Source organism: Camponotus floridanus, unplaced genomic scaffold, assembly GCF_003227725.1.
Source record: "Camponotus floridanus strain SB8 unplaced genomic scaffold, Cflo_v7.5 scaffold15, whole genome shotgun sequence".
NCBI lineage: Eukaryota > Metazoa > Arthropoda > Insecta > Hymenoptera > Formicidae > Camponotus > Camponotus floridanus.
The window spans coordinates 1,979,683-2,003,842 of record NW_020229270.1 but is presented as its reverse complement, the minus strand read 5'-3'; the positions used below and the strand labels follow the sequence as shown (position 1 = coordinate 2,003,842).

The 24,160-nt window shown below is 36.9% G+C and overlaps 1 long non-coding RNA gene across 3 annotated transcripts in view; it reads right to left on the bottom strand.

Annotated features, from left to right (window-relative positions):
• Positions 1–4,336: 4,336 nt before the first annotated feature.
• LOC105256538 overlaps positions 4,337–24,160 on the bottom strand; it is a 95,330-nt gene continuing 75,506 nt past the window's right edge. For all 3 annotated transcript variants that reach the window (XR_003122480.1, XR_003122481.1, XR_003122482.1), the window contains exon 5: positions 4,337–4,956. This is a non-coding gene — a long non-coding RNA (uncharacterized LOC105256538). The remainder of the gene's footprint in view (positions 4,957–24,160) is intronic.

The window sequence follows — 24,160 nt, the reverse complement described above, 5'->3', positions numbered from 1 at the left end:
GAGAAAAACTTAGGTCGAGAAAACTCACTGAACTCTTGTCGCGCATAAAAATCTTGCGAGAGGGCAACGTCGAAGTTGAAAATCGCGTCGAGCCATCCCACAGTGGCTATCCCACGGGAGACGTTACTTCTCGACCATGCTCGTACGTGCCCAGAAAGGGGAGGCCTGTGTGTCCCAGAAGAGCGATTTCCATTGCTTTGTTCGGTGAAGGAACTGTGACGGTGATCTTCATTAGTGACTAAGTCGCTATATAGGACTTACCACGCCCACTACTGCATGTAAATAAATGTGCACTCACACATCTCCAAAATTTAGCGTTTATGCATGTGTATATGTGAATATATATATGCATCTCTGGGTGACCAAAAGCATTTCGCGATAACGAAGAGGAAGAGAGAGAGAGAGAGAAAGAGAGAGAGAGAGAGAGAGAGAGTACAGTCATCTACGCTATAGCTGACGACGGGAACTCGATATAACGGTGCCAGCTGCAAAGGGACTCGACGGGAACTCCCGAGCTGAAACTCCATTATCCTTAATTATAATCGCATTTAATCGCAAACTCATCCTGCGTTCTCCCTCGCATACGTGCCACTCTCGCGTTTCGTAGATCCAGCATCGTCCTTATCCTCGTCTATGTCGTTTACATTGCCCCTCATCCCGCGTCGCAGCCGCTGACGGTTATCAATCCGGAATCAACGCACAGATATTTCTCCGCGACAGGGATGTAGCAGTGGATGAAAGGAAATTATCATTGAAAAACAGAGAAAGAGTATCACCTGGCCTGACAGGTACAAAATGCATGGAATGTATCAACGGAAGGCGAGAAGCGATGGTTTAAATGCCTGAGAGTGCCAGACCTTGGGAAATATCGACGCGGGAGTTGCACGCATGTGTATGATTAATGCGGCGGTATCGCCGCAGAAATATCGCACGTGCGAGGGAATTGATAATAAGACTACTCACGCGGAAGAGAACATCCGCCAGCAATCATTATTATCAGTGCTAATTGCGCTTCTTGATTTGACCTCTCCTGAACTTTCAACAGGCGTTAATTTACGCGAGAAGTGTCAAGATTTTAAAATAAAATTTAATTGCGGACTCGCTGAAAAATAAATGCTTATAAATTTCGCTAATAAATTAAATTTTTTGTTCTATCTTTTGAGATTAAAACAACACTTATGTCATCTTATCAGAGAATATCTCCTTTAACTTCTATTTAAATGTATATATCAAAATAAATAATAATAATAATCATTCGTAAAAGTCATCCTTGAAAGATAAAATACGATGATTGAAATCTATAATTATGATAAATTAAATTTTTATATTTATAAAATATATATTTATTCTATCGAATCATCGCCATCGAATCATTGACACAGAAGTGTCAAATTGTTGAATTAACACAGAAAATATTTTGACATCCTTTAGCGTCTTTTAGCATCAAGTGCTCTCGCTAAAATTATATCAGTTTCAATATAATTTTGAATCTTCTTTGAATTTGGGAAATCTCAATTTTTTATAAGAATTTTATTTACACGTTAATCTTTCTCGTAGTCTATACATACATCTTACCCGACACGATGATTTATCGCGATTTTGCGTGATACTTTTTTCAAGTTTCCCGAAGTAGCTTTCGCGAGATCATTGTTCAGCCATGTGAAAGAATACGAACGTATGTAACCGCCATCGGTACAGATCCCGCGAAGAAAGATAATCAATCGTTGTGCAGAATAAACCGGATATACCTCTTATCAAAGTTGGCCTATCTTCGCGAAACTTGCTCGCGTCTTCGTCTCTTAAGGCATCGTAGGCGAGAATCGCACAAGTGCGAGAGAGAACTTTCGGCTGCGAAACAGAAGGGAACGAATCGTGTATGTATGTGTATATGATATGCAATGGTGTTTATGAGGTGTAGGAGCGAGAAACAGAGGGTGAAAGGGGGAAGAGAAAACTGTCGTGAGGCGCGGCAGAAGGGATGCTGGTAGACTTCGTGCTAACTTTCGCGTCCGTGTGCTCGCGGCACCGCCAGAAGGAACTTTGTCGATCAGAGTTGCGAAGGAGATTCTCAGTTATGTTGAGAGTGCCACCCTGTAGATATCTCTGGAGCAGAAAGGGGTGAATACGTTGTTGGCGAAATAATGCGGGATGACTCGCGGGGTTATCTTCTTGTTTTTCGCTCGAATCATTCCTGATTCGAGTGTCTCCATCAATACGATATAACGATCTATTTTTTAACATTAAGAATAAATTAGTAATTTCTATCAAGCTCTTCTAAATTTACTATCAATTTTATATTATAATAACTAATTAGAAAGTTTTCGCTATGACAAAATTTTATTAAATCCACTTTATAATAAAATTTAAGATTTTATCTACATGACATCATTAGAAATGAAAAAAAATTATATCAAAGCAAAGAAATTAAGTGGAAGCTCAAAAAGATAATTTTAAGATATGTGAATAAGAAAAATATAATAAATGACATTTAATAAAAATATCGAAAGAATTGATATATTTGTTATCATTAATCATGTTATATCATAATTCATCTTTCCGACATACTTAAGGTACATGAGGCTTTTTATGGAAGAGTAGTACTTTTAGCATCGCTAAAGAACTTCGAGATGATCGTAAGAGTCAGCGAGGAAGTCGAGAAGTCGAAAGGTACAAGCGCAAAATAGGTCAGAGAGAAGGATAATTATCTATTTCTCGGCTCTATTACACCTAAAGTACCGGCTAAAGAGGAAAAAGCTACTAAGGAGAACGGCAGATACGAGGAGGCAGCAAATCATTTTAATTTTCAAAATCGTTATAACCCCGATGAAAGTTTTCAGCTTTCGCGTATGTTTTTAAGAAGCGGTACAAATTGTAAGATTTGCGAAAGATTTTTTCCATTTGCATTATAACGTGCGTACAAATATAACGAGAATTTTTTTTCGCACACTTTAATATTTTCTATCTCTGTAAGTTTCTCTTACAGAGATAGAAAATATACTAATATATATATGCCTTGAATTTCGATAAATTTAGATAATTAACTGTAATTTTAGCTTCATCTAGAGAAAAAAGTCTTCTTCGAAACTAAATTTGCGATTTTAAATTAGACAATTAAAGAAAATTTAAACAGATTTATTTAATTTAAATTTAATAAAATATTTATAGGTATGTATTATATAATATTTATACATATGTTATACATATATATATAATCGTTTTTCTATTTTTTAATTTTTCTTGCTAAATTACATGAATTTCAAAGAAGACTTAATTTCGAAGAAGCCTTCGACGAATCTAAAATTACGATTAATCGCCCGGATTTGTCGAAAGAGCAGATCGCGTAGGTGGGAAATCTCACTCTCTCGCGAATTTCGCTTTATTTGGCTTTTCACCTGACTCGTAAGCAAGCACACGAGTGCAGTAACGAAGAAATATTAACGTTAAGCCGGCGAATGAATACGAATCCGCACTTTATATCTTGGAAAGGTCGGACGGATACGACGGACGAGGTCAGAGACCGAAATAAAAAAGCTGCTGCTTGGCTGGTCGCTCGGCGCGGGATGGTCAGAGGTTTGTAATTATCTGTTTCTCGGCTCCATTATACCTGAAGAACGAGGCGAATGGACACCATCGCGCGAAGCCGTGGCGAGAAAAGCGGAGAGGACTCCGACGCGAGTGGCGAACGTGACGGGAAATAAGAACAGGCCGAGTGGCAGCCGGAAATTACAGAGTCTACAAGCAGCAAGCAATGACAGTGAAACTGACAATATGTACGGAAGAGATGGGGAAATAGCCGGGCGGAAAAGAAGTTTCGTTGACTACTTTTAGACAATTGTTCCTCGGACATCTTCGCGTCGGCAGAAAGATGACAATCGATACTTTCTGAGGACACAAACTTATCACAGGTATATAGCTATCGCGACGATTTTTTCACGGTTGATTATCACGATTATTAATTAATGATTATTATTAATAATAACCATCTCATTATACTCACTTTGAATCTGAATGAATAATTCAATAATTTATAAATCGACAATTTATAATAATATTCGATATTTATCTATAAATGTGTTTGCACATTCAATAATAGAATTAATTTACTTTTCCTATTTTAATATTACTCTAAGATTTTTTGTTCTATTATTTTAATTATTATTTTCATCATAACTTGCATATATTATATCATATATTTAAATATAATTTCTTTTTACTTTATACTGTTGACGTTGGGTAAATGTTTAACATCGTGAGGATCATAACGATGAAGAACGTATTTCCAGACACAATCGTGCTTCGTATTGGAACATATCCACTCATCATTGTCACAAGTATGTTACATTTCTTCGTAACGGCTACCAAGAAACTTCCGCTGCGGGCGTCTAACATCCGACAGACAATTTTCTGCGGACAATTCGGCCGCAACGTCGTCGTCGTCGTCGTCGTCGTCGTCGTCGTCGTCGTCGCAGATAGGAAACGATAGTTGGCTCGCTAGCAAACTCCAATCTCCGGATGCCCTCTCGAGCACACCTTTATCAAGGGGGACGGGTAAAGCAGTGTTCCTCCTCTTTCTCCGCGTCCCGATCGTTTCGCGATCCTAGTCTTCGGTAAAGGCGAATCTGCCTCTAACGATGCTGCCACCGCCTTCCTTTTTGTCAGGGAGAAGGACTGGCGGCACTTTTCTTAAATGGCGAAAAAGGGATGGGTGGTCTTTTTGATGAATCGGCGCCGAACTGCGTCCGGCATACGTAAACCCCCCCCGGAGGGAATCACGACGATCAGGATGAACGATGCGTCCGCGCTCGCGCGACGAAGCGAGAAGAATGGCGAAAAGAAACGAGGACGACGCGACGACGGGGTGGAAACACTTGGAGGGAAAATTCCGACACTTCTGCCAGCAGATACGTCCAGTATAGGAAATTAACCCCTCGTCGCACGTTCTCCGCTTCCTATGTTCTGGAAAAAAAAAGAAAAAATCAAAGCGAGCTTGCAGGAGTGCCAGCAAACTTTCGCCGGCGACTCTTGATCTATTATTAACACTTTTATAATCATATAATACATATAAATACATATATATATATATATATATATATATATATATATATACATAAAATTATTTAGATAATTATTTAGATATTATTTATTATTATATATAATTATTTAAATTATTTAAATACATATTTATTGAGAAGATTACAACACATTTAAGTTACTACGGATTAATATTGATTCAATTCAATTGTTATAAAATATCGCACAGAAAAAGATACATCTAAAAGGTCTGGCATAATTTTTTTTTACCAGTGAAATTGATTGTCGTTTATTGCTTTCAATAACCAGCTTATCCTTCGTAATCTTTTACGCCTGTAATAAGTCAGGATATACAATACGAGCAACGTTCGTTGCACGTTGAGGCTAAAGTATTACAGAATCGAGCAGAAACGCCGAGTAGTGACGTTCTCGTTTCCTACGAGAAGAAATTAACGTCTAGCAACGGGAAACTTCATTTAGATGACTCATCGCATCGTTGAACGGAATAAGGTGATTGTTTCACGCGATGAAGCGCGCGCGCGCACGATGATTGATTAAAAAGTTACTGATAGGCGGATGCGCGAACGGAACGTTATCGAAGCGAAGACTGAAAAGCGAAGGCGAGCGCGATCGCGAAATATTAACGACGCGCGTTTCCACCGAAGTTGCATGATTAAAGCCCTTAAAGACACTCCGCAGGAAGACAATCGCGTGCTAAGCGATCCTTATAACCAGAGTCCTTATATTTCGCGTCTACCTCCGCATCTACCTTTCACCACGAACTTCGTGCTACCCCGTTCTTCCCCCTACTACCACCGACGATCCTTCGAGACCTGGAAGTTGAAAGGTGTCTTGTAGTCGATAGTTACAACACGCAATCACTTAGGATAGATTCACGGCGAATGAGCAGTCGTCTGATATCCTCTTTGCTACTGTTAAAAAAAACTGAGAGATTATTAGAGGATAAAGCGAGAAATCATTAGAGGAGGATTATTCTGAATACGCGTAAAACTGATACAAAATTTTATCGAATTCTCAAAAGTAAATAAATATAAATTTTCATTTCCATTCAGAGACATTCCAAGTTTATTTATATTTATCTTAATTTAATTTCTATACCTAATAAAAAGCAATTTTATCTTCTAAATTTTATTTAATAAATTATTATTCGCATTTAAGAAATCTAATCATAAAAATTGCTACATGTTCGGGTTATTAATTCGCTTTTGATCTCACCGAGGCTTTTATTGTATATTCATATTATAGCATCCTGGAAGAACGCTATTAATTAAGATAATAATATCGGAGCGCATCCTATCTTCTCTGTCGGCTATATAGCTCATAGCATCCAGGCCGTAACGTAGTCATCAAATATTTTGTTGCGGCAGGCGCGACCGCCGCTCTTAGGATCGTAATGTATATGCGAGCGTTCACTGAAATATTATTCAGTAGTCGTGTCTTGAGGTGTGCGCGGCGCAGGACCACGAAAAATGGCACCCGAGAATTTCTGATGCGGACGGCTTTTAGGGCCAACGAGCGCGTACTATGCGCGTAAAGAGGAAAACGCCGCAGCCGCAGCCGCACCCGCGGCGAGAATACATTTGAGATACGAATGCAAAATATTTTCGAACACGTGAAAGCATCATTAAAGTGTAATGCGAGCAACAATAACGCGCCGAATTAGGACGCGAAATTTTAATGATCATGCTTTCAAATCCTCTATCTCGCGGCTGTTTGCGGATATAATAATCTCTGAGTCGTAAGATGCGCTTCTAATAAACGTAAATAAATGATCTGAAGAGAGTAGTCGCAGCTTTTCGGTATTCCTTGAAGGAACTTTATATTGCTCGTATGAGAAATAAAAAGTAATCCGGTGAAAATATAAAACTGGCGCAATTGACGTAAATGTAAAGAAATATAATGATGAATAATTGAATTTAATAATTATCTCTCTTGTAATAATTATGATAGAATATTATTATAATAAATATAACAATTGATTATAATATTCCTATAAAGATAATGATTATAGTGCATACAAGAGAAAAATATAGCTTAAACAAAGTTTAAATAAAACTATTAATTCTGTTTAAATAAAACTATTAATTCTGTTCCGACATAATTTCATAAGCATCTCCAATGTAATAAATAAATTGATCGATCATCAATCGATCATCTATCTTATGCTTTTGAATATTATATATATATATATATATATATATATATATATATATAAAACAGATATAAATAAATAATCAAACAGATAGACGAAAACCTTTCAAGACTCTTGAACGTAAAAGCAAGCAGCCACAGATAAAACGGTGCTTTTAAAGATATAAAATACAGCGACACACACGTAAAAGACCAGCTAGCGCGCGCTTACCCTCGTTCAAGTCGTTTACGTCGAGAATGTTACTCTTCTCTTCCCGAGAGATTCGTAAGATCGTCGTAAAAGCCAACGTACAAGATCGATCCGAGATATACACTCGATCGCTCATATATCGCGGATATAGCGAGAACGCGACACTTTCTTATTAAGCTCGCGCATTTATGCACATGTGTGAACACGTGTATAGATACGAGAATATGTACGTGTACGTATGCACTTATGCACGTATCACGAGGAAAAAAGCTGCAGGATATCGAGACAGGCGGTGGTTTCACTCGTACTTAAGTTATGCGAGTACGGCATTAACGCGCAGTGCCTCGTTAGTGCACTCGCGTGAGTTCCGAGCCGCGTCGAGCAAAACCTCTCGTAATTTTAGGTCGGTTCGAGGAGAGCAAACCGGGCGAATAAGTTGAAAACGCTGCGGCGCGAATCGTAATCGACCCGTTTAATTTTGGAATTATGTCGTCCTTCGTCACGCATTTTCTCTCACTCGGGAAACCAGCGAGATACGCAAAAGTAATTATTATTAATTAAAAATCTGGAGGAAAAATCATTTTCGCATTAGGTACTACCGCCAAGAGGCGGAGAAAAACGCTTAAATCGAAAATACGAGATTTTGAGTACTTTCACACACATGTATATTTAATTGTTGATTATATATACATATATTCAACAATTAAATATAGCCCTCGTAGAATTCAGGAACGCAAAACATTTGCCGGGATGAAATTTACTTACGAGGTGAGACTCGACTCCCCTTACGACTTTCCAGGCGAGAAGTGCTCGCGGGCGCGTTCGCTATTCACGCTAAATTAAGCGTCGGCAAGAGGGGAGAAAAAATTAATCCCCGGGTAGCAGAGATCAGGCGAGCCGATATGCTTTTTCATGGGTCAGGTCGTTCAAACGGGGAACGAAATTGGGGGTGGACGAGGCGCTGGGAGGCCACGTTGGATGCTAGGATAGAAGTTCTGTCAGGATAGGGGCGCATCCGGATCTCGAATGCTACATTAAATATAAACAACTATGCGCGGCAAGGACGGAACGGCGAGCGGGATGGGGGTGAGATGAAACAACCTTCTCTTCTTATCCAAGTCCCATGGCACCTTCCTTACGTGGAATTCCTTACAGGGTGACTTTTCCAACCGGTCGATAGACAAATTTCATGCCCTCCTATTTTATTTCTCACCTCGGTCTTTTCTTTAGCTAACAAATGCTTTAGTAATTTTATTTCGCGCACCTGATATACCTTTGCCTTTTCGAAAAGTTTTTCGTAATGTAGATTTAATTTTATTATTAGTTGTGTATGATTCGATTATATTATTAACTTTATCGTATATTTTCTTGTCTTTGCAGAAAAAAATTTTTAACAAGAGATTCTTTTGAGGAAAAGAAAAAAATGTTATCTTAAATATATACACATATGTTCATTTTCATTATTTTTTTATTGTACAATATTACGGTGCGAGATGCATTTAAGAGTTTATTGCGTTTTTATTGCGTAAAACATATAATTAATATGCGATTTATAGCTTAATATAAAACGTGAAATTTTAAAGTATCTATATTTTTCTCTTTATTCTCTATAATTTTTATCGCAATGCCACACATTGCGCGCAATGTGCAAATATTATGTCATTTGAAAAATCAACAGAATTAAATGCAATCATAAAAATGAGAAAAATTATTCCCAGGAAGAATATCGTGAAAAATATCGATATGCGCATTTTGGTTTTTTAACATTCAAATCTCTCTGAATTAAAAGCTTTAAAATAGTAATTTAAGCATAGTAATTTAAGCATTAAAAATACTTTCAATCCTAGTATTAGAAATTTTAATACTGTCGACAGAGATGAAAAATTTTATAGTGAATCGATTTTAATTTTTACAAAGTTACATCTGAAAATTACGCTCATAATTAAAAAGAGGTAAACATTTGCTTATTAATCGAGAATTGTGTTGCAAACAATAAATATAATTTATATATAATTTACGAAATTAATTTTCTCTATTATTATTAATTAATTACATATAATTCGTTTATAATATAAACTACAAAATGTAACAAATTAGTGGCGTGAAAGAGAAGATGTAATTCAGTGTAGATCGTCTTTGTAAAATCTTTTAGCCAACAACTTTTCAGTTGAGATCACAGAGGAGTGTCGCCCTTTAGCTCTCACTTTTTTGCACGTAATAGTCCTGGATCGCGAAATAATTTTTCCTTTTCGAAGGTCTTTGAACACGTGTCATGAAACAACGCTTTTATCAGCTTTGTAAGCAACTCTGTGCTTTATTTTTTGATTCGTAGCAAGAATCGTGACCACAAAATTATTTGTCAAAAATCTCTTTAAATTTAGAACATTTACCGTTTGTTAATTTAAATTAATAAATTGTTTTTCATTCAAATATCCTTAAGTTTTAATATTCGAAATTAAGAGACTAATGTTAATCTAACATTATGTTGATCTTTTAGTTCACAAGTTTTTTTTTAAAAACAAATTTATTAAATCAATTTTACTATTAAAATAATTTTAACTTAAATTATTATTAATATTTTCATAATGTTGCATTTACATCCTGCAATATTTACCAAACTTGTTTGATCATTAAGAGATAACCCTTAAATCTCTTGGATTATAAAAATATATTTTACCGTCTAAAAGTGACTGTACTTCCTTTCGGAAGTATATCCCGTATATGTGCTCTCGATTCTCTCTCGCGCACCTGCGCTTTGACCTAATCCCGCGGCTTCTTGGTCTTCTTAGGCGCATTACAAGGTTTGGCTTCTTCGCTGTAGCACTCGACGTCACCATCCTATACATGTATACAATTTATCGTAGCGGCTGATTTTACAGACTGTATAGTAAAGCCGATGCTTCACGCTCACTCTTTTCCGCTATTTAACCCTTCGACAAAAGTCTCTATCATGGGTTACTATCCTTCGGCAAAGAATTTAAAATAGGACTTTGAACGAAATAAAAGAAAAAAACTGTATCGTGATTCAGTGCATTTCGAAAGAAGCACTTTATGTAATGAAATGACAGATGCAAATTTATATAAGCAGCAAATAAATTGATTTCTCGCAATTTGCAGGAAGAGAAATATTTTACTCTTTTGCTCTTAGCATTTCGCGAGATGAAAAAGTCATATGTGAAAATACATTCTAGCAAACTGTTCACTACTCGCGTGTTTTAATACTTCGCTTATATCTTATTTGTTCAAAAGCGTACAGCTTACTTTCTTTTAACTCCGTACGCAGACGTTGTCAGGACAAAATCTGAAAGGCATTTTAAAATTTTATAGCTACTCAAACGCGTGGCAGACGTCATATAAGTTTCATAAGTCTTCCTGGTATATTATTTTTACAACGTATTTGATCGTGTGGCGCGCGCGGAGGCAAACAACAGGTCGAGTGCATCGCAAAACTCTCGCCGAGATTTAGCAGAAGATTTCGCCTGCGCGATTCGCGGATCGATCGAGCGAGCTGGCTCGTAAACTGCGAAAGAGTAAAGGCACGACGTATCGCACCCGGCTAGACTAAGGACTTTGAGCTGAACCAGGCGAGGTATGGGCGTGAAAAGGAGGGTTGACGATTGGCCGACAACGATGGGATTGGTATCGGGGGTGGTTGGCTCGGTGGAACTCGCGGAGAGACGAAGTCCACCGGGGATCGGCCCGGGAGAGGGTGGTAGGAATGGTTCGTTGAATATTTAAGCTCCGGGAGGAAAGATCTCTCTAAAACGTGCATTTTATGAATGATTGAGCGACCCTCCATGGGACCTTCGCAGCGTCGCCGAGTATAGCTTTCATGGCTCGGAGAAAGGAGGTCGCAGGCAAGATGTAGAACGCCGACGGAAACTATAAGTGGCTATTTGCTCCGACACGACGCGACGCGCCTCGCGTTAAAAGATCGCGATCGGAGCTCTCCATATTGCGTGAAAATGACGTCATAATGTGTGGCACTTATAGTGCATCTATATGTCGCAAAGTGCATATATATATATATATATATATATATATTTATTACTTGATATGTATTTATGACAAAAAAATTTTCTTTCTGAAAAATTAACAATTATGTAGACATACATCGTTTCGCGATTATATTTTGTTAATTTAATTTGTTTTACGTAATTTATATTTTTGTTATACTTTATTTTATATCTAATTATATATTATATAAGCCTTAATTATCTTATTTTTATGTGCGACATTTCATTTTTTTATCATTTAAAATGTAGATTTTAAAATACAGTAATATATTCACAGTAAGAAACGATAATACATATATGGAGCTAATCCAATAGCTTCTACGTCTAATTTCTATGACCCTGGTTGATGCACTGCATCGCCTGTAATATAGTGAATATTATTAACATGGCATTAATAATAGTATGTATATTTGCGGTTGCGCAGAACTGCAAGTGCGCGTGTAAGCCACCCTACGCTCGACTATTAATTGCATTCGCTCGTTAAATATTCCCTGTTAATTTAAATGCATTAAATACGAATATTACTTTGCCGCCCGCTTGGCCACGCGCCGATATATACGTACATGAAATATTTATGTATACAAATTACGAGGCCGATTCCGCAATTAGCCGCGTGAGAGAGAAAGGGTACAGGGGCACGAGGAGCACTTTCCGGGTTTGTTTCCGACTCAAAGTGCGAATCTGCAAAGGAGAAGAGACACCCAGTTGCGGGAATGAGGGAACGCTTTCGTGGGAAGGGACTCCGAGTCTCTGTTGATTATCCGGGTGGTGTGAGACTCACACCAGAACTCACACCGAGGATATATTCAAGGATTGGGTAAGGTCCTGCAGAACCCACAGGAAATTGCTATGCGGGTGGCGGCTTCCGAGTGATTGGCAATGGCCACCGCGGCATTCCTAATCGTCACTCGTTCTACGGCACATCGCGATTCGCCACTTTCGCGTTGGCCCTTTTTTCCATCTCGTATATCTCTCTTTTTTCCACACGTCCTCGGATAATAGAATGCCGTTCCGCATGCATACGCGCGATCACGATGGCGCGCCTCGATCCTCGATCACGCCTCAGCATCCGTAAGTAACGCTCCTCCCGCTTGATTTTATAATCCGGCGCGAATTTTCCGCGCGATGCGAGCGATGCGTTGAATTAATCATGAAGAGGTGTAATCGTTCGGACAATATCGGGCCAATGTCTTCGCCATTCACGAACGCGTGATCGCGTGCGCATATCAACGACGTTCCGTAATGAGGTTTGTTAAGGGCACTTTTCAGAAACTGCATACGCGGAACTCTTGATGCATAATTAATGCAGTGATATATACGAAGAGCTAACACGGGTATTTTTAAATTTTTAACTCACTTTTCTTCCTCTCTCTTCTTGATGCGGCGTAGCGGCATGAAGGATCGCGACACGGCACGAAATAAACATTACACGCTACTATTTGTTTTATGCTTCCTTCCATTTTCCAAAATATGCGAATGACCAACCATTTCAGACTACTACAAATGTCATCGAGCTAATGTTGAATATTACTGATAAATATGTAATAGCGCTTTTATTCGAAATACAACTGAAAAACGTACCCAAGCGCGTACATTTATTTTCGCATACGAAGATAAGCATAACATTATTATTATAAATCTGACCATTTTCCTATTTCTCTTTCTCTCTCTGAAAATTATTACTATAAATCTTAAGGTAAAAATAAATCTATCTATCTATCTTTCTGACATGTAGAGTTGTAGTCGTGCATAACAAAGTATAGCTTTTATTCATTTCTGATAAACCATCGGACTGTAGACTTGCACAGTCGCATATCGTGTAGTTGTAGGTCGTTACATAATTTATACGCACGATCTACTACGTTATTACGTATGCCTCGACGTACGCACAACACATGGTACTTTTGCAGTAATAACACTCTTATTTGATTACATACATGCGAACGCATAACGTATTTTTTTTTTCACACGACATAAAGTATTTCGTACATTTCCTGCGATGCTAATATCCTGGCCTTTGATGCCATTGCAATGCCGGCTTTTTCTAGGCATTCATTCTGCAAGGATTATTCGGGCTGCTTTTGCGAAATTATTTTTAGGAATGTTGCTAACAAATAGATAGCGTTGTGCATAAATCCTTTGTAATTTCACTAAACATTTAAAGAAAAATTGTTAAATTTACTGCGAATAACTTTGTAAAAACATTTTACGAAACGATAATATGTAAAATTTTATTTTCTTAATGAGAATTGTCAGTTGAGTTTTTATATAAAAGATTTATATCAAACTAACGTCAGTTTTATCTATTTTAAGCTGAAAATATATTTTTTAAATGAAAAGAATTAAGTACTATAACTCGCAAAAACATAAAAATAACTCATATTTGTTTATTTATTTTCATATTATATATATGCGCATATTATATGCACATTTATATTATTTGTAAAATGAATCAGATTTTAAAAATTTAAAAATTTCTTTTTAATTTGATAACAGATAGAGAGAAAAAGAGAGAGAGAGAGAAAAAAAACAAAAATGTACATACAAAAGAATAAATTTTTATAACTTTTTTTATATTATTTTACTAGAGTTTTACAAAAACATGTATTTTTAAGAGAAATAATTACATTTAAATAATTTTCTACACACAAAATGTTTTAAAAACATTTTATCAATTACATGAGTCATCATATTTGAGTAACATAGTATAATTATCAGATAATATGACAAGTTGACATCTGGTAAAAGAAATTTTTTCTTTTAAGTGTGTATCTAACCAGCGAAATGATAGGATGCGATGCGAAATGTTGACTTTGTGTTTCCTCGGCAGCGTTCAGCGCAATAGCCGTTCTTATCGAGAGAAGGGTGTAAAAGTGTAAGACGTAAAACGACCCTTGTCACGGCAGTTATGTAGATATGATATGACTGACGTGCTTTTCGGGTGGCGCGTTAACGAGAGGAAGAAAGGCCTTCCACGGATTATCGCGTGTTCGTATGCATTATTATTGCTGCACCGCCGCGCCCCGATTCACCCTCATCCACCCCAGTACAGACCGGAGGTACCACCTCCTGTCACGCCCCTGTCATTAATTTTCATGCCCCGGCAGGACGATGCGTCGCGTTTGTTAGAATTTACGGGGTAACTCGTCCTCTAGGACGAAGGGTTCGGTGGGATAGTGGAGGTGAGAGGATGGGCAGAAGCCGATCCCGAGGGAGTCGGGAACGATTAATTTTTCAAGGCAACACGTGGCGATATTTCGGCCTGTATTCGGTCGGCAATGTCTGCCGAAGTTGATTCTGTCAACATTCTATCGCCCGAAATGAGTTGCCAAATTTTTTCCTGTCATCCTCGACACCGCCATACGCTCACTGCAAATCCCTTTCATACACACATGCATACACACATATACACAATCAATTCTCAACCCTGAAATTATCTTAAAAAGTATTAAAACAAAAACATGAAAGTTTAAAAGCTTACTCGGTGGTATTTTAATTAAAAATTTTATAATAAACATGTTGTTATATATATTAATACATAATTATATTACAAAAATTGCATATTAGAGATCAAAGGAGAGAATTTTATAGTTTAATTTACATTTAAATCTATATTTTAATTGAATATTTAAATTAAACGTCGATTCGCGCTGTCATTAAAATAATTGCGATTTATTTCTGCAGAAAATGCTTCGATACCATACCAAGGAAAAGAACGGAAGATAGGGTTTCCGGTAGCTAGAAAACAACAACAACAATTGTTACGATTGGCATACGAAATAGCGACAGTTCAATTTGGCGTACTGTCTTCGCGGTGGTCGTTACTTTTGGAACAGGAGTATTATCGCCGCGAGGGAGGACAAAATTTCTGGCGGCGATATCGACACAGCTTATCAGTATGCAGGAAACGAAACCGAAGACACTCCTCCGTTTTGTCCGTACCTTATTTTCTGCCTCTGCGATACGATCTCTCTCCTCGTTGTTTCTCTCTCTCTCTCTCTATCTCTCTCGATTTATCTCTCTTTCTTTCTCTCGCTCGGACAACGGCAGGCTGAGTTTAAAATTTCCCGCGGGATACCTACAGTAGGGGAACGACGGTGCGAGGGACAGATAGATCGATGATGGGCAGGGGTGACGAAAAACATGGAACTTCGGATTACGTGCGCGAGTTGCAAAGAGAGAGAGAGAGAGAGGATTTACCATGGTTATTACGAAATTTATTTACGTATGGAATTCTCATTCATCAAAATAATTTCGTATCGATTTTGTGTCGTTATCAGTGTTTATGTGTGTTATACGAATGAACAAGGAAATATTCGTAATTATATATATGTCGTTTATTTGCAGAGGACACGCGGAAGAACAATTTATATTCAACGAACGATTCTATATAAGCGGAATAATAATTGCCAAAAGTAATAAATCGTTTGATTACAATTGCATGAAACAGAAAGTCGATGGTTGTCCGAGAGACGATTGGAAAAAAGTGTCATTTGTGCGCTCATAGGGAAGTATAATCAATTAAGAAGGAAACAAATAAAATGGTAATCTGGGCGATCAATAGAAATAAAAAGAACATCACGCGGTTAATGATATTTATTGATAATACTTCGATAAGGCGATGCAAAAATAAAATATGCACATACATGTATATAAGTCAGTTATTGAGTTATCTCTCATTTCATCCTTTGAAACAGTTAAATTCAAACCATGCTATAAAAGGCAGAAAATGTCAATCTTTCCGGAAACATAGTCGTCGATGAAAAGATTCTCCCTACCTGAGAACTTTACTAATTCAATCATGGAATAACCACGTAACTTTTGCAGAAAGAGAGATAGAATGAATTTTGAAAAAACAGAATTCTCATTCCGAACTTGACGATGAGGTAGAAAAAAATTCATTGAACTACACGACCGGAAAAGAGTTTTCCAGCTAGACGGTTTCGACGATAGAGATTCGATTATAGTTTTTGTCGTGGTTCTGACCCGATGTTCTTCTCTATACGCAGTTTCATCTTTCGCAGAATCGTGCGACATTTCTCTCCTATCAGATGTTCGCTTTGCGTTGCAGAATAAATACACGTGAGAAATGCGAAAACTTGCCAAGAAAGAACTAATCGATATAATTGAGAGCGGAGATTTTTCACTTGATTGATTTTTCACGATAAAACAACATTAAAGTTCATAATTGTGAAATAAGGAAACACTAGTCGTAAAACGATCGAGGAATTACGCAATGCTGTCGGACGTAATGGAATTATCGCTTTTTAAATAAACAAATTAAAAGATTGCTAATATTTTAAAATTTTGTTAAAGTTTTGATAAGAAAAAAATCAATTTTCTAAGTATTTTGAATAATTTGCCATCAGAATGTGAATAGACCATCTAATATAAGAGAAAATATCATCGCGCACATTTCACGATTGCATTTTCATATTTTTGTAGTACTCGTATTTTTTTCCAATCAGTTAGTTGTTTGAAATTCATCGTTAGAAATGTACGAGTGTCCGTAATCGCATCAGTTGTATGTGCATCACTAATGCAAAACACACATATATACACACACATATACAACTAGAGACAACACTAATTCTAAAAAATGAAATCTGACGTACTCATATTCGCGAACGTATGAAAGAGAATGGATAAGTACGTATGCTCATGAAAGAAAGAGAGAGAGAGAGAGAGAGAGAGAGAGAGAGAGAGAGGAGAGGGAGAGGGAGAGGGAGAGAGAGAGAATGGAAGCGATAGATAGATAACAGTCGCAAATAATAAAAAAGGAGGAAAAATGATAGAATGAATATTCATTTATTCTATTTATTTTACGATCCATAATCGCGTAATTTGATTCTCGAATCTCACCGAGAGTTCCATTTCTCCAGGCATGCTTTTCTTGTCGTTTAGTTGTATCACTTCCGGCCATGCCCCAAATTTCAGTTGTCTTTCTGACGAGATATAAAGAGATTTTTCATTTATTATACATCTGTTCTGTTTTTTTTTCTTTTTCTTTTATGAACAAGAAGAGATTAATGATTTGTTGCTTGAAATAAGACACACTAATAAAATATCAAATAAAATTCAGAAAATGCATAAGGAATTTTGGTTCATCTATTTCTGATTTATTATATTCGATAGAAAACGTTTAATATATTACGCAAAAAAATTATCTGGTAGATATATGTATCAAAATAATGGTATTTACATAAATTTTAAGCCAAACAAAGTATTAGTATTAATATTAGTATTAATATTCATTTTGCTTTTAAAACTACGATATATAATTCTGAGAGATTATTAACGCACACACACGCGTGTGTGTTAATCTTATATTTTCTTTAAAAATTTGTATCTTTCTTTTATTTTTTATTATTTTTTATTGTATACTATGTTTATATTATGTATTACACATAAATAAGATACATATTTTTATACAGATATTTCCAAAAAAGAGGCGACAATATATTCTTACAAAATATTCTCTCTAATAAATATTGATCTGTGCCATTAATTTTCTTTTTTTACCTTTTTTAACTTTGCTTTAACTATTATATTTTTTCTTTCTTCGATTATAGATATATCGAACATTAATAAATATAATAAATTGATTAAAACTGACATCTGATCTGATTTATTTACATCAAACTCGTTCAATTAATTAATATCCTTGATATTATCGAGATCTAATATATTGTCCCTTTAGAAAAAAATTGGATCAATTGAACGAAATTACGATGTTGAGCTCATGAAAATCGCCGTCATCGTCTTTCATGCCAAGCTTGGTTCAATGGTTACACAAGATCGGAGGTGTGTAAGGAATACGAGAGAGACGTGATTGCTCGTGGTGGTTGCAATGCTCGGTAGTAGAAACGAATAGAATGTAATATATACGTATAGCTGCTTGACTGTGGCTGGCTGGTTGACTACCGGGACTTGCGACCTATCGTTTATTAATTAACCGGCTTAATTAATAATTCAATAACCGCTATCATCAAGCCACTCCCCGAATCCTCCGTGTTACACCGCGTCGCTATTTCCACTACTATCAACCTCCGTGCCCTCATTTAGACATGTATACGTTGAGCTGCGTACGAAGCTTGCCGAATCCGGTGAACCAGCCTCGACAAACCCACCGTGTATATTGTTTAGCTCGTATACACGCATACGAAACAACGAGGTACATATACACCTACAAACAACACCTACGTGTGTACACCGAATGTTCCGAAACCCCACCCTTCGCTCTTAACGACAGGTTTCGACGATCAATGGCGTTTCCTTAGCAAAAATTATTTATTCGACAGCCCCTTCTAATGTTCATAATTAATTATCGAGGCAACATTCTTGACTAAAAATTCTCTTAGAATCGTACCAGGTTTTATCCTCATTTTTCATTCAACAAAATTTCCCAGTTTTTGCATCGTTTTAACGAAATTGATCCAAGAATCTGGGAAAAAGAATGAAGAACGCGCGACAACCCCGTATGTGTTACGTATGGCGACGTATATATGTATACACGTTTAAAGCGTACGTATACAATATACATAAGCGTCTGTATTCGTGCACACGCGTACGTGACTACGTTGTACACACGCGTGCATACACATGAGGGGCACGTTCACGCTTGGTAGGGTGCTGCGACACGTGGCCAGTGTAAAACAAACGCGGGGGTGCCGCGTTCCCTGTGTAAACGTGTAAATGTGTATAATATAACACCCCGCAGGTCGCGCAGCCAAACCACTTTGTCGTTCAAATAACATTTTAGCGGAAGCACCACCATTACTTCACCACTGTATATAGATCGAAGCAAATTTTTCAAACAAACGAAAATATAGAACCCGGAGTTTCTCTTGAGAGGTATATACTGTAAATATAAAAAAGGACAAAATACTCTGGATATCGATAAGGTGTCAAATTGAATCGCGCTTCCGTTATCGGAAAATGCTACGAAAATCGGTAAAGATATACAAATTGCGAAAAATACTCGTTAAAGCGAAATATGATGTAATATATATATATATAATATAATAATATATATAATATATATAGGGATAACATGAGAATTATGTTCCAACGAAGCCGTAAAAATAAAATGAGATTTATTTATACGTGAAATTATATATGGTGCTTGATAAAATATTATTATAGAATATTACGTAATGTGTATATAACGTGATAATTTGCCAAGTGAGCTAGTGCAACACGCGAGCGCACAGCCCCGGTTATTTAATTTCAATATTGGGCTTTTACATCGCGCGGTTTGTAGTCCAGAGGCTTTTGGCGTGGTCGATATAAACGCGCGATTCGATTTTCTACAACGCGGGATAACATGCGTGTGGTCATTATCCGGGAAATACGGGTAATAAAAACGCAACCGGTTCCTGTTCGATTTCGATGTATTTAAACTTTGGAATAGCTAAATCCGATTGTTGCTGTGTATGTGTACGTGCGTATCTGCATCGGATTCGATGGCCGAAAAAAGAAACTCATCGATTCGCCTCGTTATTGCGATGTTCAATGTTTCGGTCAATAAATTCTTTAATTTAATGACCCACAGTTAGAATAAGATCCTGGTTACGCGATGTGATTGTAATTGGTTCTACGCGAATGCAATTCGATACACGTAATTTTCAATTTGTTTTATTAACTTGATTTCCAAGGGCTATTTATAGAAATATGAAAATTTTACGAAAAAAAATCGTGTAAAATAACAAATGCTTCCGCAGTTCGTACGGAGAAATTATTATTCTTCTCGTACATTGGAGAGATATATTTTGCAATGTCGAATTGTATAAACAAATAACTTTTCAATGTTGTGAGAGGTGGAACTCGCAATGAAATCGCGTACTCTAGCTTTGCATCAACAAAACGTTTGACACGTGTTATTCTCGATTTATGCTATTAACGCGTTGCCGAGAGATATCGTGTAAAGCTAGATTCACGCAAATTGAACTTGTGCAAAAAAAAACAAGAAACATCTATATTTCACAAAAAGATAACAGATAACGATTATAATCGTTTTTCACCTATTAAACTTTTGTTTTATTCCTCGTTTAACTACGCAAAAAGGAAACGTGTAGCGAACTTATTCCCGTTTAGAGTCCAACTTTGCAGTTTTGAGAGTATTCAAATTTATATGCGGTAGAACAGTTATCGTAAAGGTTAGCCATTTGCATCCCGATTTGGTTGAGGTCGCCGACGAAATTTGCGTCGACGAGATTTTCAATTCGCGTCAACGAGGTTTTCAATTTGCGTGCTTTAGAATCATATATATACCTCGACGTGAATGATAAATTTTGAAGGCTGAAAAAATTAATCCTTACATGATTTTCTTTTATTTTATTCATATGTCAAATTTTTATAAAGACACAAATATTTGATAATTTTAACAGTCAAAATATTATATGATCTAAATAATTACATAGTCTAAATAATAAGTTCTATTCAATATTATTGATAAATTATAAATATCCGAAAAAAGGACCCAACACAAAGAAACAAAATGGCACAAAGCATAAAGCCAGGCTCTGATATAAACGTCGCATTTTTTTTATTTTTTTTTTAGCGTCCGCGTCAATAATACCGCGCGTACATATACGATGGGAAACGCGCGGACAGTTGTATGTGGCGGAAAAATAATTCGCGCGAGGGTAACACAAATTGATCTCTCCCGCGTGGTCCATTAGTCCGGGTTACAGGGCTTTTCAGATTAGACGGAAGTACGCTCCCTTTACAAGGAAGCAAAGCACAAGAGTAGTGATGGCATCGATAGTCTCGCGCGGTCTCAGTTTGTGATCCTTTATAAGAATAAATGTCAACATATGAATATCCCAAAATTATTCTACTCGTCTTTAATTATAAATTTAGTTAACAATAAAAATGATAACGTATAGATATTGATAAGATATATTATATTATATATAAAATGGATTAAAAAAAAATATATATATATTTTTTTAATGGAATTATATATATATATATTTTAATGGAATTAAAAAATATATATAATATTTAATAGCATTTTCAAAATCATATTAGCAATAATTCCCTTTATTTGATTTAATTAAAAATTTCAAGCAAGATTAAGTCAAATATATATATAGCAAGATTAGAGTCGAATATATATTTAAAAGACAAAGATAAAAGCAATTATATAACATTATTAGAGATTTCAAATTTAAAAATAGTTCGAAAAATAAAATAAAAATTTAACTTTAATCTATTAATTTTCACAGCTCGTGTGATGTAATGGTCGGCGAGCCATTACTACACGGATATCGCTCCATGGAGAAGGTGGGAGAACGGATTAGGCTCGGGGGCAGAGACCTCGCACCGGGCTCGAATTTGAAGGCGTCTACCAGGCAGGAGCAACCACCGCAGCCGGGGTTGCTTGCCGTATAAACGAGCTTTTGCGAGGGTGAGGTCGGTGAGATGAGTCCCGGAGAGACGAATGGGATCTTAAGACTAGCTCGACACCATGGCACTTTCCGCCGTAGCTAGAACGATAAGGATCGGACAGTGCTGTCCCGAAAAATGGTTTTTTGAAATCACCGAGGAGAAAGTTGTCTCGACACATGACTGAAAAGAAAAATGCCAGATGCGTCCGATAACGTATTATGTAGTTAAGCCGGCTTGCGAGGTAAATCCGAATGAACATTTACTTGACGAATTCCATTACATTGCGAGTGAGAAACTAAATATGTATGTCTAAAACCACAAATCTCGGATTCTGCGGATAGTCTTTTAGATTCAATTCAGGATCAGATTTCGAGAGTAATTAGAGGAAGATGTAATAATTTCGTATTTAATTAGAAATATATTTGACATAAAAAGAAAACGAATAATAAATAAGAAAGAATATTATAATCAAGAGAAGATTATATTATACAAGTTTTTAATATCTCACTGAGATTATGCAATTGAGCGTACAAAGACGATTATTTGTCTACATAAGCGATCTGAATATAGCTTCTACTGGGATAATTGAGAAGCGTATTTCCGGGGCTTTTTCTGAGCAATCGGACGTTCGAGCAAAATCGATGGCACGATAAACAAGCCGAGACTGGCTTATGGATCGCATTAATTTTCTCTCTTTTTCCCTTTTGTTCACGATTTTCGTGTCCAATTTGTCAATAAAACGTACAACAAAAATCGCGCTCCAATGTTGAATTAAAAATTTTCGGACAAACAAGAGTAAATGCGTGGCTTGTTCAAACTATTCACGCGCCTACTATTCATCACAGTTTTAATTGGATTTCCTAAAGTTAACATATGCAGCCACTTAAACAATATATTGCATTTTTTACGTTTCTTTTTCAATCTCGACGATAATGATTGATACGAAAATATATTTATCTTATTGTGATGCCAGAAAAATGTACATGAGAAAAAATACTTTATTTTATGGAAAGATTAAAAATATCCGTGTTATCCAATTAAATTTACATTGATGCAAATCTATCCTATTATACTATATAAATAGAAACGCAAACACATGTTGAAGGAAGACAAAAGCGTCACGATCTATTTAACATAGTACGAAAGATTCGTATTATTCGCAAAGCTACCAAAAGCTATGAAATCGCGCAGCAACATTGTTGCGAAGTTATCAAAGCTATGAAATCGCATACTCGACGGGGCATGTAATTAGTATGTTAATTCATTCATCAACAACTCGTATCCAGGCAAGCATCCTGCAACGGGATGCGACGTGTATTATGCAACGGATAATTCTCGACCGTCATTCGTGGGACAGCGTGATCGTCGAATGTATGTAAACGCGTTGAAAGCACACTAGGCGCGCGAAATCCGTTCGCTTTTCGCCAAATGGCACAAGCGAATATAAATCGGCTCGCTATCGAGCCGATCTATTTGCCGACAAATCGCTGCGAGGCCAGAGTGATCGGAACGATGATCGGAACAGAATGACTGGCGCGGAGAATCGATCGCGGCGCTCCATTGATTGAAATAACGCGAGCGCGTATTCGGTATCGACGTTAACCGTTCGCGGTTAGCGGTAACTGTGGCACAACTTGAAGGCTTTCGTTATTTACCGCCGGCGAATCACACCGGCGTACCTACATCGAAATCCCACGTCGTTCGGCATTGGTATCACGTTGGCGGGTGCGTCGGCATTTTAATTAATCGATCGCGCGCAATTAATTTATCGGCGCAATCGACGGTGGTCGGTTCTCACCCACGGCCGTGCGGCCCATAATAATGAAGCGCGAGAGCGTAAAGAGCAGCGTTATTTCACAGGACATGACGTCGCCGCTCCCCATCTACGCGCGCGAGGCCTCCTTATTTAAGCTAATTGATTTATTACGCAGCCTACTAGGAGCGCCTTTCTTTAATAATCCCTCATTGGACCCGGGGAATGAGGGACGACGCCATCGCGAAACTTATGCAAGCGGCGTCTAGACGTGCCGCGCTCTAATACGGACGAGAGCGATGAATACATTTAACAAATTAAAACTGATCGTGGTGGTCATCAGAATGCGCGGTACCTCAGGCTTCATGTATACATATATATATATATATATATATATATATTTATTTATTTATTTATTTATTTATTTATATTTCTCTGCTATTTGATTCTTTATTTAAATTAATCTCGATAAATACGAATGTATTTATTTCCATTTCAATATTATCAATATTGCCTAATGTAATAACAAATGTTTCTCATTCAAAGTTTATGGAGCTTTTACAAAGGTTTCGAAAATAATTGACTAATTTTGAGAATAGTTAT